This window comes from Cupressus sempervirens, chromosome 6 (genome assembly GCF_028749045.1).
Source record: "Cupressus sempervirens isolate cs-2001-9-10 chromosome 6, ASM2874904v1, whole genome shotgun sequence".
In the NCBI taxonomy this organism is placed as follows: Eukaryota; Viridiplantae; Streptophyta; class Pinopsida; order Cupressales; family Cupressaceae; genus Cupressus; species Cupressus sempervirens.
In genome coordinates, this window is record NC_143123.1 from 269,802,042 (window position 1) to 269,818,993 (window position 16,952).

A 16,952-nucleotide genomic window follows, 5' to 3' on the forward strand; every position below is an offset into this window, starting at 1 on the left:
ACATTTCTAAGTGCACAAATCAGTATGGGTAATATGAATCAAGTTACAGGTCAAACACCAGTAAGGGAAGTGAACAAAATAGAACATGGTATAACATGAAAGAGTTAATCTTGGGTTGAGGAATTATTTTGGAATTATTTTGGTATTTTGGTATTTTCAAAATTATTTTGGTATTTATGAAATTATTAGATGTTAACCCTAAGAGGAGAAGTGTTAATTTCATATTTAGCCAAACGTGTGGAAGCATCAAGCCAACTAGACATAGTTTTGTAATAAATAAGAAATCATTACTTGTGAAGTAATGTGGTGCGGATGTGAAGTAAATGGTGTATATGTGAACTATGTATGTGACATGCAAACTTATGTGAAAAATTTATGATGTGAAATTTGATGTAAGATTAGAGATATGTGAAGTACAATAGTTAACAATAAAAAGGTTATTGTATCTATCTCATTTTGTTTGAGGCATTGAAATGTATAATTGCATGTTAGGGCAGTGGGCTCTTCTTGCATACATATGTAATTGTACTACCAACTCCTAACAAGGTTGAAGAAAGTCCTAACAGGGTTGAGGCTTTTAACAAGGCCTAGTCCTCTAGCAAGAACCAAGACACTATATGTAATTCATAGACTCCTAAGAGGGTCAATATCCTTAACAAGATTCTTTTTTTTAGTGGATCATTTTGTGGGTACCATCTGCACTAGGGTTTTCCCTTGGTCAAGATTTCTCTAGTTAATAAAATATGGTGTTATGAGTTCTCTTTGTGTATGGATTTATTTACCATTTAGCATTATTGGTTTACTTTCATATGCATGTTACAACGTAATTAATAATATCCATTTGTGGGAAAAAGTTTGTAGAAAATTGATTCAACCACCCACCCCCCCACCCCCCGCGCCGCCTCTCAGTACTATCTATTTCTAACATAGCTTAGGGGAGGAAGTATATGATGTAATAGGCATTTGTTTAAGAGCGCTTAATAATATTTGACGTATGAACAAAGCTATCACAAATTTTCTAGTTATAGGTTATACATGTAGAATAGAGCAGATGAAAAAGTAAAGACATTTTGGTTATGGGATTATTTTGATTTACCAAAAAAATGACTTAACAAGGTTGGGATGACATCCTAGATATTACCCCTCACTTAGCAAAAAGTTATTTCAAGTTTTGAGAAATGTGCAAGTGTTGAAGGTTGACTAGTTAAGTAGTTTGGTATAAAGGAAGATAATTTTTGCTTGTAATAAGTGTGCCATTATAATGTAATGTTAGAATGCAGTATGTGCACTTTGTATAATCAGTCATGATGTGAGGTTGAATGATAACACAATACAATACAGATGCATGATCAATTTCGTGAAGAGAGCTACAAAAGACAAATCAGATATTGAAGATATCAACATAGTCATAATTTTTTTGTATCTATACCTTTTGTATATAGATTGTACTATTGTATATGCATGTTTGAGCAGTGAGTCAAGTCAGTAGTTTTATTATAATACCAATTTGTTATAGGGTTGAGGCTCCTAACATAGCCTAGTCCTTTAACAAGGGCATATACACTATATAGATGTAATAGACTCCTAATAGGATCAATATCTTTCACAAGATACTTTTGATTACTGGATCATTTTTTGGGTACCATCCCAACTGGGGTTTTCCCTTCGCCGGAGTTTCCCTAGTTAAAAAATAATGGTGTTATGAGTTGCATTATATCATGGTTATATTTACTTTTAGTTTGATAGTTTATGCAAGTTTAAAGACTATTAATAATAACCATAATTTTTGGAATATCGATCCACTCCCCCTCCCTATTCTCTAGTTCTAACAATGAGTTTATGTTGGAAATTCACAAGTGGGAAGTATACTTTTGAGAGTTGGGGGGGGGGATGTGGGGGTGGTGAATCAAAAGTACCAAACTTTAAGCTACAAAACTTTTAACTGAAATCAACATATGCATGTTGTTGGATACAATTGTTAATTGTGTATTGTCTTTGATGTTACACAAATGTCATATCAGCCATCAGACAGAGTCTATAGAGCTCAGATGGTTAGCAAAGCAATTTATAGTGACTACCGAGCATTCCTGAATATTACACAATAAGTTAGCTTTTACCGAGCTCACTCAGTAACTGAAGAAAAGTTAGCTTTTACCGAGCTCACTTGGCAAGCGAAGAAAAGTTAGCTTTTACTAAGCTCACTCGGTAAGGAAAGGAAAGTTAGCTTTTACCGAGCTCACTCGATAAGCGAAGAAAAATTAGCTTTTACCGAGCTCACTCAATAAACAAAGGAAGGTCAGTATTTACCAAGTTAACTAGGTCTCCAAAGGAAGTTACAAGCTTTGCAGTGTTTACCAAGCTCCATTTGGTTAACACTGGGGAAACCATTCTAAGCAGTGGTCACCGAGCTAGGTCGGGCAGTGAAGAATTTTATTGTTCTAAAAAATTAAGTTTAATTATTTTATCCAGCTGACTGATTTATGTTTTTCAGTTGATTGAGCTGACTTGACAATTTGTAAGGTATATATGAAAGGTCAAGTTGTGAATTCAAAATAAAGGAGAAGTGTGCGGATGCATAAAAGTGCGAATGTATGAATAAGAAAATATATGAGCGAATGTTGAGAAAGGATTAGATATCCCTATGAAGCTGCAAAGTTGCATTCGATCAGTAAGGATCTAGTGAAGCAGAACAAAGATTTGTATTCAGAAAAGATAAGTTGCATATATTTCAGATCACTTCATTGTTGTTTTCTAATCATTGTAACAGTGGTTCAAAATCTCTTAACAGAGTTGGTTTGACAACCATTTTTTAAATCCTCTAACAAGGTGACAATTTAGTCGAATTATTTAAAAGACCTCTGACAAGGCCACTTCTAACAAGGTGATCAAATCCTCTAACAGGGTCACACCTAACAATGTGTTTTGTAACCTTTAATAGGGTTGGCTCCTAATAGGGCTCACTTCAGAAGAGTGAAAATTGCTAACTAGTTACTTGGTGGTTTTTCCCAAATTGAGTTTCCACGTTAAATCTGGTGTCTCTTGTGTTCATGTTATTTCTTTATGCATGCATGTTATCACTTTAAATGCTAAATAAGTTATTAGAACATCTATCAAGTTTCAGATTTATTTGTGAGATTGTCAGCAGCTATATTTTAAGACATCTAAGGATCTGTGGATTTATTTTTGTGGTAATTGATTCACCCCTCCCCTCTCAGTTACTCCATCTCTATTTCCAACCATTGGTATCAGAGCTTTTGGTGCTTGCAGGATAAGATTTCAAGGATCTAAGCCAAAGATCAGGATGTCTTACAAAAGGGAAATCCCAAGACTTAATAGAAATAACTTCTTAGCATGGCAAGGATTGATGAGACCTCACCTAGCATCCATTGGTGATACAGGACTGAAGTACCTTGATGAAAAATATGTAGAACCAGCTGGTACACTATCTGTCAATGATATTATGAAAAGAAGACTAACAACATTATGATGATAGATATAGCATCTACTCTGAGTTATGAAGAATTTGATGATATCAAGGACTGCAAATCTGCCTTTGAAATTTGGGAAAAGCTAAAAGAGATCTATGGAGGAGATGATAATGTTAGAAGAGCCAAAGCAGAAAGTCTGAGAGGACAATTTGATCAAATGAGGATGAGAGAGGATGAAAACATTGCAAAATATGTTGAAAGATTTAAAGCATGTGTCAGTGCAATCAAAGCTTTTGGAGGAGATATCAGTGAAGAGACAGTTATAAGTAAAGTTCTCAGAACTCTACTTCCCATTTATGGAATCAGAGTTTCTACAATTCAGGAAAGAAGATGTGAAGCAAATCATAAGATAAATCTAGAGGCTATAGTTGGAAGATTGATTGCATTTGAACTGGACAACTTTGATAACTATATTCCAGCTTCCAAGAACATTCAATCAGCATTTAAAGCCAAACTTTCACTCAAGGAGAAAGACAAAAAGAAATCTCAGTTAGAAAGTGAAGATGAATCAAACCAAAGTTCAGACAGTGATCTTGAAGTAATTGAAGCCCTTCTAGCAAGGAAATATTCTAGAGGCAGAGGAAAATACAAAGGTAAAGTACCCCTAATCTGTTTTTCATGTGAAGAAGTTGGTCATATTGCTGCTAGATGTCCAAAAAAGTAGAATAAAGATGAAAAGAAAGATAAAAAATGGAATGGCAAGAAAGATTTCAAATCATTCAAGGGCAAAGGTAAGAATACATGTTTCATGGCTAAAGATTCTAATGATTCTAATGATGAAGAAGAAGATGAGATTGTCTATATTGCTGTGAAAGATGAATCTGAAAATGATGAAGAAATGGCACTCATTTCTCATATGAGAAAAAATGACACATGGATCATAGATATTGGTTTTTCTCATCACATGACTGGCGAAAAAACTAAGTTTGAATACTTTGAAGACTATGATGGTGGCAGTGTAAGACTTGGTAACAATGAACCTTGTTGTATAAAAGGAAGAGGAAGAATCCCTCTAACCAAACAACTTATATGTGATAATGCCTATTGGCTAGAAGGACTATAGCATAATCTGTTAAGTGTGGCACAGCTACTCAATAATAGAATCAAAGTAGAATTCATGCATGGTAAAACAAGACTGCTGGATGGGAAAGGAAAGCTGATTGTAATAGGTACTCAAACTAAAGGTAACTTGTTCTATCTTGAACTAGGTGAATGTTCATGTTTCATTGCTCAAGTTGAAGAAAGTTAGTTATGGCATAAAAGGTTGTGTCATGTAAACTTTGATAATTTGGTAAAGATAAGAAAATTCAGGAAAGTAAAAGGCATTCCCAACATAAAGAAACTTGAGGTTGGTCTATGCAAAAATTTTCAAATTGGAAAGATGGGAAAGACTAGGTTTAAAAGTAAAAACTATCAGTCTGAACACATATTAGAAATTGTGCAGAGTGATTTATGTGGACCCATTGGAATTGAAAGCTATATTGGAGAAAAGTTCTTCATTCTTTTTCTTGATGATTACTCAAGAATGATGATAGTCATGTATCTAAGAAATAAATTAGAAGCATTTGAAAAGTTCAAATGGTATTTGGCCAGAGTAGAAAAGGAAACAGGGAAAAGATTAAAATGCTTGAGGTCAAACAGAGGTGGAGAATTCATTTCACATGAATTCAATAACTTTTGCATTGAAAGAGGAATCAAAAGATAGGTATCAGCCCCTGGAACACCCCAGCAAAATGGAATAGCTAAAACAAGAAATAGATCCATCATGGATTGTGCAAGAAATTTAATGATTTAAAAGAGCATTGCTATCAAATACTAGAAGGAATCAATCAGCACTACAATCTATACCTTGAATCGAGTACAGCTAAAGAAAGACTCATTCAAAACCCCCTATGAGTTATGGTATGGCTATAAACCTAATGTAAGTTATCTTAAAGTATTTGGAAGTAAATGTTACATTTTGAAAGAATCTAGAAAAGGAAAATTTGATGTAAAAGGTGATGAAGGTATATTCTTTGGATACTTATTCACAAGTAAGGCATATAGATGTTTGAACTTGTCTACTCACAAAGTCATAGAAAGTGCACATGTGAAAGTTGATGAGTTTGCAGAAAGGACTGAAGAAGAAAGCAAAAGGGAACAAATAGATTATAAAAGGTTTATCTTCAATGAACCTAATACAGTACCAGTTACATCAAAGAATCAAGAAACTTCTACTCTCGAGTCATCTGTAACCGAGTTACAGGAAGTTCAAACCGAGCCACAGAAAACTGAGTTAAATTCAGTAACTACCAAGCAAGTATTTACCGAGCAAACATCTATCAAGCAAATATCTACCAAGCCAGAACAGACAGAGCCTGAAGTTGAAATGCAAAAAGATAATAATGAAATCCATTCAAAAGGCAAGGAACTTGTATTAGCTAAGTATGTTAGGAGACATCATTCAATAGATCAGATCATTGGAGATAACTCTGAAGGAACCATGACAAGAAATAAGCTGAAAGGTACTTGTTTACTTGCTGATTTTGAACCTAGGAATATCAAAGATGCATTAGAAAATAATAGCTAGATTGAAGCTATGAATGAAGAAATAGTGCAAATAGAGAAAAACAAGACATGGACTCTTGTACCCAGGCCTAAAGACAAAAATGTGATTGGAACTAAGTGGGTATTCAGAAACAAGTTAGATGAAGATGGTAAGGTATCAAGAAACAAAGCTAGACTAGTATGCAAAGGATATGCTCAAGAAGAAGGAATAGACTATGGATAAACTTTTGCTCCTGTTGCAAGATTGGAAGGAGTTAGACCCTTACTAGCATATGCTGCTCACAAGGGATTCAAAGTTTATCAGATGGATGTCAAATTAGAATTCCTCAATGGTATACTCGATGAAGAGGTTTACATTGAACAACCTGAAGGTTTTGTTAATCCAGATAAGAAGAACATGGTCTGCAAATTACACAAGGCATTGTACGGTCTGAAATAAGCCCTAGAGCATGGTATGAAAGATTCCTTAAATATCTTATTCAGATTGGTTTTCAAAGAACTAATGATAATAGTAGCTTGTATATTATAGAAGGACCAGATAATAAGATTATCTTTGCAGAAATATTTGTAAATGATACTATTTTCACAGGGAATGATGATTTGTGCAAAAAATTCTCAGAACAAATGAACAAGGAATTTGAAATGTCTATGTTTGGTGAGATCAAATTCTTTTTTGGTCTTCAAATTCAACAGAATAAAAATGGTATCTACATTACTCAATCAAAGTACGTCAAGGAGATATTGAATTTTTTCGGAATGGAAGATTGTAAACCAGTTGGGACTCCTATGTGTACTGGATTAAAACTTACTAGGAAAGATGAATCAAAAGAAGTAGATCAAACATTGTATAGACCTATGATTGCAAAGTTGCAGTATGTAGTTCATATTAGACCAAATATTGCCCTTGCAGTTGGTATTGTAGCAAGATTTTCAGCAAAACCAAGAGAAAATCACTTGATGGCAATCAAAAGAATAATGAGATATTTGAAAGGAACTGAAGAGTATGGTTTATGGTATAAGTTTGGAGGAAATTTGGATTTGAAAGTATTTACTGATGCTGATTGGGTAGGAAACCTTGATGATAGAAAAAGTACAAGTGGAGGTGCATTCTTTTTTGGAAAAAAGTTGGTTTCTTGGACAAGCAAAAAGTAGAATTGTACATCTCAATCCACATCAGAGGTAGAGTATGTTGCTGCAGTAGTAAACTATTCTAACATTGTTTGGTTTAAATAGTTTTTGGAAGGCATGAAGATGGAAATCAAAGAACCAGTTGTTATGTTCTGTGATAATACAAGTGCAATCAACATATCTAAGAATCCAGAGATGCATTCCAAAACCAAGCATATTGCAATAAAATATCATGTTGTCAAAGAATTGGTGCAAGATAAGGAGATTAGATTGGAATATATTCATACAAAGGACCAAATTGCTAACATATTCACAAAACCATTACCTAAGGATGCATTCTTGTATCTAAGAGGTAAGTTAGGGGTCACTCCCCTATCTGAAGTTCACTAAAATAAAGTTTTAGTGATGCATCAACTCATACCAGATTGACGATCTATCAGTTGATGCAGCATAATTAGGAAACATTGCATATGAATCAGTACTAAAGGTACACTGAAATTCATTTGAGTTTGAGTTATCTTTGGCATGTGTTGTCAAAGAGGGAGAGTTTATTACTTTTATATCTCTCTGAAATTTTTTCAAAAGAGTTTTCTATGCAATTTCTTCATAGAAGGAGATTACTGTAAGAGGGAGAGTTTTCTATCTTAGAGGGAGAATTGTTATATTGACATGTTGTGTTGCCATATAAGTGAAAGAATTGTTTTCAAATTTCATTTCTGCTATGACATGTTGTGTTGCCATCAATGCTAAAGAGGGAGATTGTTGAATACAATTGTGTATTATGTATTGTCTTTGATGTTACACAAATGTCATATCAGCCATCAGACAGAGTCTACTGAGCTCAAATGGTTAGCAAAGCAATTTATAGTGACTACCAAGCATTCTTGAACATTACACAATAAGTTAGCTTTTATCGAGCTCACTCGATAAGCGAAGAAAAGTTAGCTTTTACTGAGCTCACTCGATAAGTGAAGAAAAGTTAGCATTTATCGAGCTCACTCAGTAAGCAAAAGAAAGTTAGCTTTTACCGAGCTCACTCGATAAGAGAAAAAAATTAGCTTTTACTGAGCTCACTTGGTAAACAAAGGAATGTCAGTATTTATCGAGTTAACTCAGTCTCCGAAGGAAGTTACAAGGTTTGTAGTGTTTACCAAGCTCCATTTGGTTAACACTGGGGAAACCATTCTGAGCAGTGGTCATCGAGCTAGGTCGGGCAGTGAAGAATTTTATTGTTCTAAAGAATTAAGTTTAATTTTTTTATGCAGTCGATTGATTTATGTTTTTCAGTTGATTGAGCCGACTTGACAATCTGTAAGGTATATATGAAAGGTCAAGTTGTGAATTCAAAATAAAGGAGAAGTGTGTGGATGCATAAAAGTGTGAATGTATGAATAAGAAAATATATAAGCGAATGTTGAGAAAGGATTAGATATCCCTATGAAGCTACAAAGTTGCATTCGATTAGTGAGGATCTAGTGAAGCAGAATAGAGATCTGTATTTAGCAAAGATAAGTTGAATATATTTCAGATCACTTCATTGTTACTTTCTAATCATTGTAACAGTGATTCAAAATCTCTTAACAAAGTTGGTTTGACAACCATTTTGTAAATCCTCTAACAAGGTGACAATTAAGTTGAATTGTTTTAAAGACCTCTGACAAGGCCACTTCTAACAAGGTGATCAAATCCTCTAACAGGATCACACCTAATAGTGTGTTTTGTAACCTTTAACAGGGTTGGCTCCTAACAGGGCTCACTTCAGAAGAGTGAAAATTGGTAACTAGTTACTTGGTGATTTTTTCCAAATTGGGTTTCCACGTTAAATCTGGTGTCTCTTGTGTTCATGTTATTTCTTTATGCATGCATGTTATCACTTTAAATGCTAAATAAGTTATCAGAACATCTATCAAGTTTCAGATTTATTTGTGAGATTGTTAGCAACTATATTTTAAGACATCTAAGGATCTATGGATTTATTTTTGTGGTAACTGATCCACCCCTCCCCTCTCAGTTACTCCATCTCTATTTCCAACAATTGGTATCAGAGCTTTTGGTGCTTGCAGGATAAGATTTCAAGGATCTAAGCCAAAGATCAGGATGTCTTACAAAAGGGAAATCCCAAGACTTAACAAAAATTACTTCTCAGCATGGCAAGGATTGATGAGACTTCACCTAGCATCCATTGGTGATACAGGACTAAAGTACCTTGATGAAAAATATGCAAAACCAGCTGGTACACTATCTGTCAATGATATTGTTGAAAAGAAGACTCACAACATTATGATGATAGATATAGCATCTGCTCTAAGTTATGAAGAATTTGATGATATCAAGGACTGCAAATCTGCTTTTGAAATTTGAGAAAATCTGAAAGAGATCTATAGAGGAGATGATAATGTTAGAAGAGCCAAAGCAGAAAGTCTGAGAGGACAATTTGATCAAATGAGGATGAGAGAGGATGAAAACATTGCAAAATATGTTGAAAGAGTTAAAGCATGTGTCATTGCATTCAAAGCTTCTGGAGGAGATATCAGTGAAGAGACAGTTATAAGTAAAGTTCTCAGAACTCTACTTCCCATTTATGCAATCAGAGTTTCTGCAATTCAGGAAAGAAGATGTGAAGCAAATCATAAGATAAATCTAGAGGCTATAGTTGGAAGATTGACTGCATTTGAACTGGACAACTTTGATAACTATATTCCAGCTTCCAAGAACATTGAATCAGCATTTGAAGCCAAACTTTCACTCAAGGAGAAAGGCAAAAAGAAATCTCAGTCAGATAGTGAAGATGAATCAAACCAAAGTTCAAACAGTGATCTTGAAGTAGTTGAAGCCCTTCTAGCAAGGAAATATTCTAGATGCAGAGGAAAATACAAAGGTAAAGTACCCCTAATCTGTTTTTCATGTGAGGAAGTTGGTCATATTGCTGCTAGATGTCCAAACAAGCAGAATAAAGATGAAAAGAAAGATCAAAAATGGAATGGCAAGAAAGATTTCAAATCATTCAAGGAAAAAGGTAAGAATACATGTTTTATGGCTAAAGATTCTAATGATTCTAATGATGAAGAATAAGATGAGATTGTCTATATTACTGTGAAAGATGAATCTAAAAATGATGAAGAAATGGCACTCATTTCTCATATGAGAAAAAATGATTCATGGATCATAGATAGTGGTTTTTCTCATCACATGACTGGCGACAAAACTAAGTTTGAATACTTTGAAGACTATGATGGTGGCACTGTAAGATTTGGTAACAATGAACCTTGTTGTATAAAAGGAAGAGGAAGAATCCCTCTAACCAAAGAACTTATATATGATAATGTCTATTGGGTAGAAGGACTAAAGCATAATCTGTTAAGTGTGGCATAGCTACTCAATAATAGAATCAAAGTAGAATTCATGCATGGTAAAACAAGACTGCTGGATGGGAAAGGAAAGCTGATTGGATCAGGTACTCAAACTAAAAGTAACTTGTTCTAGCTTGAACTAGGTAAATGTTCATGTTTCATTGCTCAAGTTGAAGAAAGTTGGTTATGGCATAAAAGGTTGTGTCATGTAAACTTTGATAATCTGGTAAAGATAAGAAAATTCAAGAAAGTAAAAGGCATTCCCAACATAAAGAAACCTGAGGTTGGTCTATGCAAAAATTGTCAAATTGAAAAGATGGGAAAGACTAGTTTTAAAAGTAAAAACTATCAGTTTGAAGACATATTAGAAATTGTGCATAGTGATTTATGTGGACCCATTGGAATTGAAAGTTATACTAGAGAAAATTTCTTCATTCTTTTTCTTGATGACTACTCAAGAATGATGACAGTCATGTATCTAAGAAATAAATTAGAAGCATTGGAAAAGTTCAAATGGTATTTGGCCAGAGTAGAAAAGGAAATAGGGAAAAGATTAAAATGCTTGAGGTCAAACAGAGGTGGAGAATTCATTTCACATGAATTCAATAACTTTTGCATTGAAAGAGGAATCAAAAGACAGGTATCATCCCCTGGAACACCCCAGCAAAATGGAATAGCATAAAGAAGAAACAGATCCATCATGGATTGTGCAAGAACTTTAATGATTGAAAAGAGCATTGCTATCAAATACTAGAAGGAAGCAATCAGCACTACAGTCTATACCTTGAATCGAGTACAGCTAAAGAAAGACTCATTCAAAACCCCCTATGAGTTATGGTATGGCTATAAACCTAATGTAAGTTATCTTAAAGTATTTGGAAGTAAATGTTACATTTTGAAAGAAACTAGAAAAGACAAATTTGATGTAAAAGGTGATGAAGATATATTCTTTGGATACTCGTGCACAAGTAAGGCATATAGATGTTTGAACTTGTCTACTCACAAAGTCATAGAAAGTGCACATGTGAAAGTTGATGAGTTTGCAAAAAGGACTGAAGAAGAAAGCAAAAGGGAACCAAAAGATTATAAAAGGTTTGTCTTCAGTGAACCTGATACAGTACCAGTTACATCAAAGAATCAAGAAACTTCTACTCTCGAGTCATCTGTAACCGAGTTACATGAAGTTCAAACCAAGCCACAGCAAACTGAGTTAAATTCAATATCTACTGAGCAAGTATTACCGAGCAAACATCTATCGAGCAAATATCTACCAAGCCAAAATAGACAAAGCCTGAAGTTGAAATGCAAAAAGATAATAATGAAATCCATTCAAAAGGCGAGGAACCTATATTAGCTAATTATGTCATGAGACATCATTCAGTAGATCAGATCATTGGAGATAAATCTGAAGGAACCATGACAAGAAATAAGCTGAAAGGTACTTGTTTACTTACTGATTTTGAACCTAGGAATATCAAAGATGCATTGAAAAATGATAGCTGGATTGAAGCTATGAATGAAGAAATAGATAAAATAGAGAAAAATAAGACATGGACTCTTGTACCCAGACCTAAAGACAAAAATGTGATTAGAACTAAGTGGGTATTCAGAAACAAGTTGGATGAAGATGGTAAGGTATCAAGAAACAAAGCTAGACTTGTATGCAAAAGATATGCTCAAGAAGAAGGACTAGACTATGGAGAAGCTTTTGCTCCTATTGCAAGATTGGAAGGAGTCAGAACCTTACTAGCATATGCTGCTCACAAGGGATTCAAAGTTTATCAGATGGATGTCAAATCAACATTCCTCAATGGTATACTAGATGAAGAGGTTTACATTGAACAACCTGAAGGTTTTGTTAATCCAGATAAGAAGAACATGGTCTACAAATTACACAAGGTATTGTATGGTCTGAAACAAGCCCCTAGAGCATGGTATGAAAGATTGCATAAATATCTTATTCAGATTGGTTTTCAAAGAACTAATAATAATAGTAGCTTGTATATTAAAGAAGGACTAGATAATAAGATTATCTTGGCAGAAATATTTGTAGATGGTACTATTTTCACAGGGAATGATGATTTGTGCAAAGAATTCTCAGAACAAATGAACAAGAAATTTGAAATGTCTATGTTTGGTGAGATCAAATTCTTTGTTGGTCTTCAAATTCAACAGAATAAAAATGGTATCTACGTTACTCAATCAAAGTACATCAAGGAGATATTGAAAATTTTTGGAGTGGAAGATTGTAAACCAGTTGGGACTCCTATGTGTATTGGATTAAAATTTACTTGGGAAGATGAATAAAAAAAAAGTAGATCAAACATTGTATAGATCTATGATTGGAAAGTTGCAGTATGTAGTTCATACTAGACCAAATATTGCCCTTGTAGTTGGTATTGTAGCAAGATTTTCAGCAAAACCAAGAGAAAATCACTTGATGGCAATCAAAAGAATAATGAGATATTTGAAAGGAACTAAAGAGTATGGTTTATGGTATAAGTTTGGAGGAAATTTGGATTTGAAAGTATTTATTGATGTTGATTGGGTAGGAAACCTTGATGACAGAAAAAGTACAAGTGGAGGTGCATTCTTTCTTGAAAAAAGGTTGGTTTCTTGGACAAGCAAAAAGCAGAATTGTACATCTCAATCAATAGCAGAGGCAGAGTATGTTGTTGCAACAGTAAACTATTCTAACATTGTTTGGTTTAAACAGTTGTTGGAAGGCATGAAGATGGAAATCAAAGAACCAATTGATATGTTCTGTGATAATACAAGTGCAATCAACATATCTAAGAATCCAGTAATGCATTCCAAAACCAAGCATATTGCAATAAAATATCATTTTGTCAAAGAATTGGTGCAAAATAAGGAGATTAGATTGGAATATATTCATACAAAGGACCAAATTGCTAACATATTCACAAAACCATTACCTAAGGATGCATTCTTGTATCTAGGAGGTAAGTTAGGGGTCACTCCCCTATCTGAAGTTCACTAAAATAAAGTTTTAGTGATGCATCAACTCATACCAGATTGAAGATCTTTCAGTTGATGCAGCATAATCAGGAAACATTGCATATGAATCAGTACTAAAGGTACACTGAAATTCATTTGAGTTTGAGTTATCTTTGGCATGTGTTGTCAAAGAGGGAGAGTTTATTACTGTCATATCTCTCTAAAATTTGTTCAAAAGATTTTTCTATGCAATTTCTTCACAGAAGGAGATTACTGCAAGAGGGAGAGTTTTGTATCTTAGAGGGAGAATTGTTATATTGACATGTTGTGTTGCCATATAAGTGAAAGAATTGTTTTCAAATTACATTTTTTCTATGACATGTTATGTTGCCATCAATGCCAAAGAGGGAGATTTTTGGATACAATTGTTAATTGTGTATTGTATTTGATGTTACACAAATGTCATATCAGCCATCAGATAGAGTCTACCGAGCTCAGATGGTTAGCAAAGCAGTTTATAGTGACTACCAAGCATTCTTGAACATTACACAATAAGTTAGCTTTTATCGAGCTCACTCGATAAGTGAAGAAAATTTAGCTTTTACCGAGCTCACTCGGTAAGCGAAGAAAAGTTAGCATTTATCGAGCTCACTCGGTAAGGAAAAGAAAGTTAGCTTTTACTGAGCTCACTCGGTAAGCGAAGAAAAATTAGCTTTTATCGAGCTCACTTGGTAAACAAAGGAAGGTCAGTATTTACCGAGTTAACTTGGTCTTCGAAGGAAGTTGCAAGGTTTGCAGTGTTTACCAAGCTCCATTTGGTTAACACTGGGGAAACCATTCTGAGCAGTGGTCATCGAGCTAGGTCGGGCAGTGAAGAATTTTATTGTTCTAAAGAATTAAGTTTAATTTTTTTATGCAGTCGATTGATTTATGTTTTTCAGTTGATTGAGCCGACTTGACAATCTGTAAGGTATATATGAAAGGTCAAGTTGTGAATTCAAAATAAAGGAGAAGTGTGTGGATGCATAAAAGTGTGAATGTATGAATAAGAAAATATATGAGCGAATGTTGAGAAAGGATTAGATATCCCTATGAAGCTGCAAAGTTGCATTCGATCAGTGAGGATCTAGTGAAGCAAAATAGAGATCTGTATTCAGCAAAGATAAGTTGAATATATTTCAGATCACTTCATTGTTGCTTTCTAATCATTGTAATAGTGATTCAAAATCTCTTAACAGAGTTGGTTTGACAACCATTTTGTAAATCCTCTAACAAGGTGACAATTCAGTTGAATTTTTTTAAAGACCTTCGACAAGGCCACTTCTAACAAGGTGATCAAATCCTCTAACAGGGCCACACCTAATAGTGTGTTTTGTAACCTTTAACAGGGTTGGCTCCTAACAGGGCTCACTTCAGAAGAGTGAAAATTGGTAACTAGTTACTTGGTGGTTTTTCCCAAATTGGGTTTCCACGTTAAATCTGGTCTCTCTTGTGTTCATGTTATTTCTTTATGCATGCATGTTATCACTTTAAATGCTAAATAAGTTATCAGAACATCTATCAAGTTACAAATTTATTTGTGAGATTGTTAGCAACTATATTTTAAGACATCTAAGGATCTGTGGATTTATTTTTGTGGTAACGGATTCACCCCTCCCCTCTCAGTTACTCCATCTCTATTTCCAACACATGTAACATTTCTAATTAACATAAAAGTAAAGACATACATGAAAATAAACAACACAATATTTGATCACCAAGAAACCCTCCAAAATGAGAAGGTAAAATTGGGGTGGGGATGACACCCACAACTTATCATTGTAGCAATATGTAACTAGTTAAGGTTACAATGTTTGACCATCAGCAATGATCTACTCTATGAGAGGCCTACCCTATTAAAGGCTCCAACACCCTGTTAAAAGTGTACCTGTCTAAAGGATTTACAAACATTTAGTTGGAATGTCACCTTGTTAAAGGATTTATAAAATGGTTGTTAAACCAGCCTATCTTCATAGAATTCTCATTCTCCTAATACAATGGCTAGAAAGTATAGTAGAATGTGTTGACCTAATCACTTACAATCTTTGATTGCTGATTTTAGATCAATGTTCAATCCATTCTAATCTAATCCTCTTTGGTCTAATATGATTCTGTACGAAGTGTTGATACTCTGTTCTACTGCTAACTGAATTGATAATTCGTCTGCTTTTCTAAGTCACATGTACTCTTCACCCTTCTACTCTTCACTTATTTTCACTTTGTCATTCTTATCTTTTGTCACCTCAATGTTCTTGAATAATGGAGCTTTGACCTTCTTAAAGAGGTTTTTGTGACTTAGGGTTAGGTATGAATCTATGGCTGAGATTCATCTATTTTTTCTTTAGCTTTACAATTATTTGATTGGTTGCATGTAGAGTACATAGGAACACTAATAGATTCAATCATATCTTTAAGATTCAAAATCTATATATTAGCTATCATGCAACATGATTTGCATCTGAGTTTTTGAAGGCACAAAATCATATGTTGATACTGTGTCACTTGACACTTGTCAATTATTGATGCTCGGCACACATTGATTACTAATACTCGATACATATAGGAATTTTGTCTTGCTTGGAACCTATAGTTTACTTGGCACATATACTGACTTGAAATCTATTATCATTCAGCAATTGAAACTTGCTCGGCATTGTCTATCTGTTTAGCATCTGAATGACTCGGCGGTTGTTAAAGAAAGACCCCAATCTTTCTACATTGGAAGGCCTAGTTCACCTTGCAATGTAGAAAGATTGGGGTCTTTCTTTAACACATTTTTAGCTTAGGCTAGTTCTTTCAACAAAATTTCCATGGGTGAGGTTATGGCAAATTGAATCTGTATCAATTTGGCCTTTATATTTGCTTCATCTACTATTAACACAACTAGTTCCTTCTGAGTGTGAAGCGAAGTTTTAAAATGCCTCTCACTCTAAGCTAGATCTTTAGGAAGCTGCATGCTTGATATCTTTAAATTCCTCTCCAAGCTCATTATTTGCTTGCTAGTTTCCTATGTGAAAATTGATGGGTCACACAATTTTGAGTACAATGAGAATATGTTCTCAAGTACTACTTTTACCTTTTCAATCTTCTTGGCTAGATCCACTTGTGATAGTGCTATCTCACTAGATATTCATTTATTCACCTTTATTTGAAACTTCTTTTCAGATCATTCTAACAATTTGGCATTTATATCTAGATCTTCATTCTGTACCTAGTCTACGATATTGGATAATTGCTCCATGATTGGCTTAGTTTCATTAGTTACCTACAAGCTAAATGCATCTAAAAAGATGTATTTTATCTCAATTAAAGCTTGCCTCTATTTATACTCATTTATGAGTATCTCCTATTTCTTTTTCTTTTTTAGTGCCTCTTGCACTTCATTTATCTATTCAATGTTCATGGTTGCATAGTCATACTTAGGAATTACTATTTCTTCATC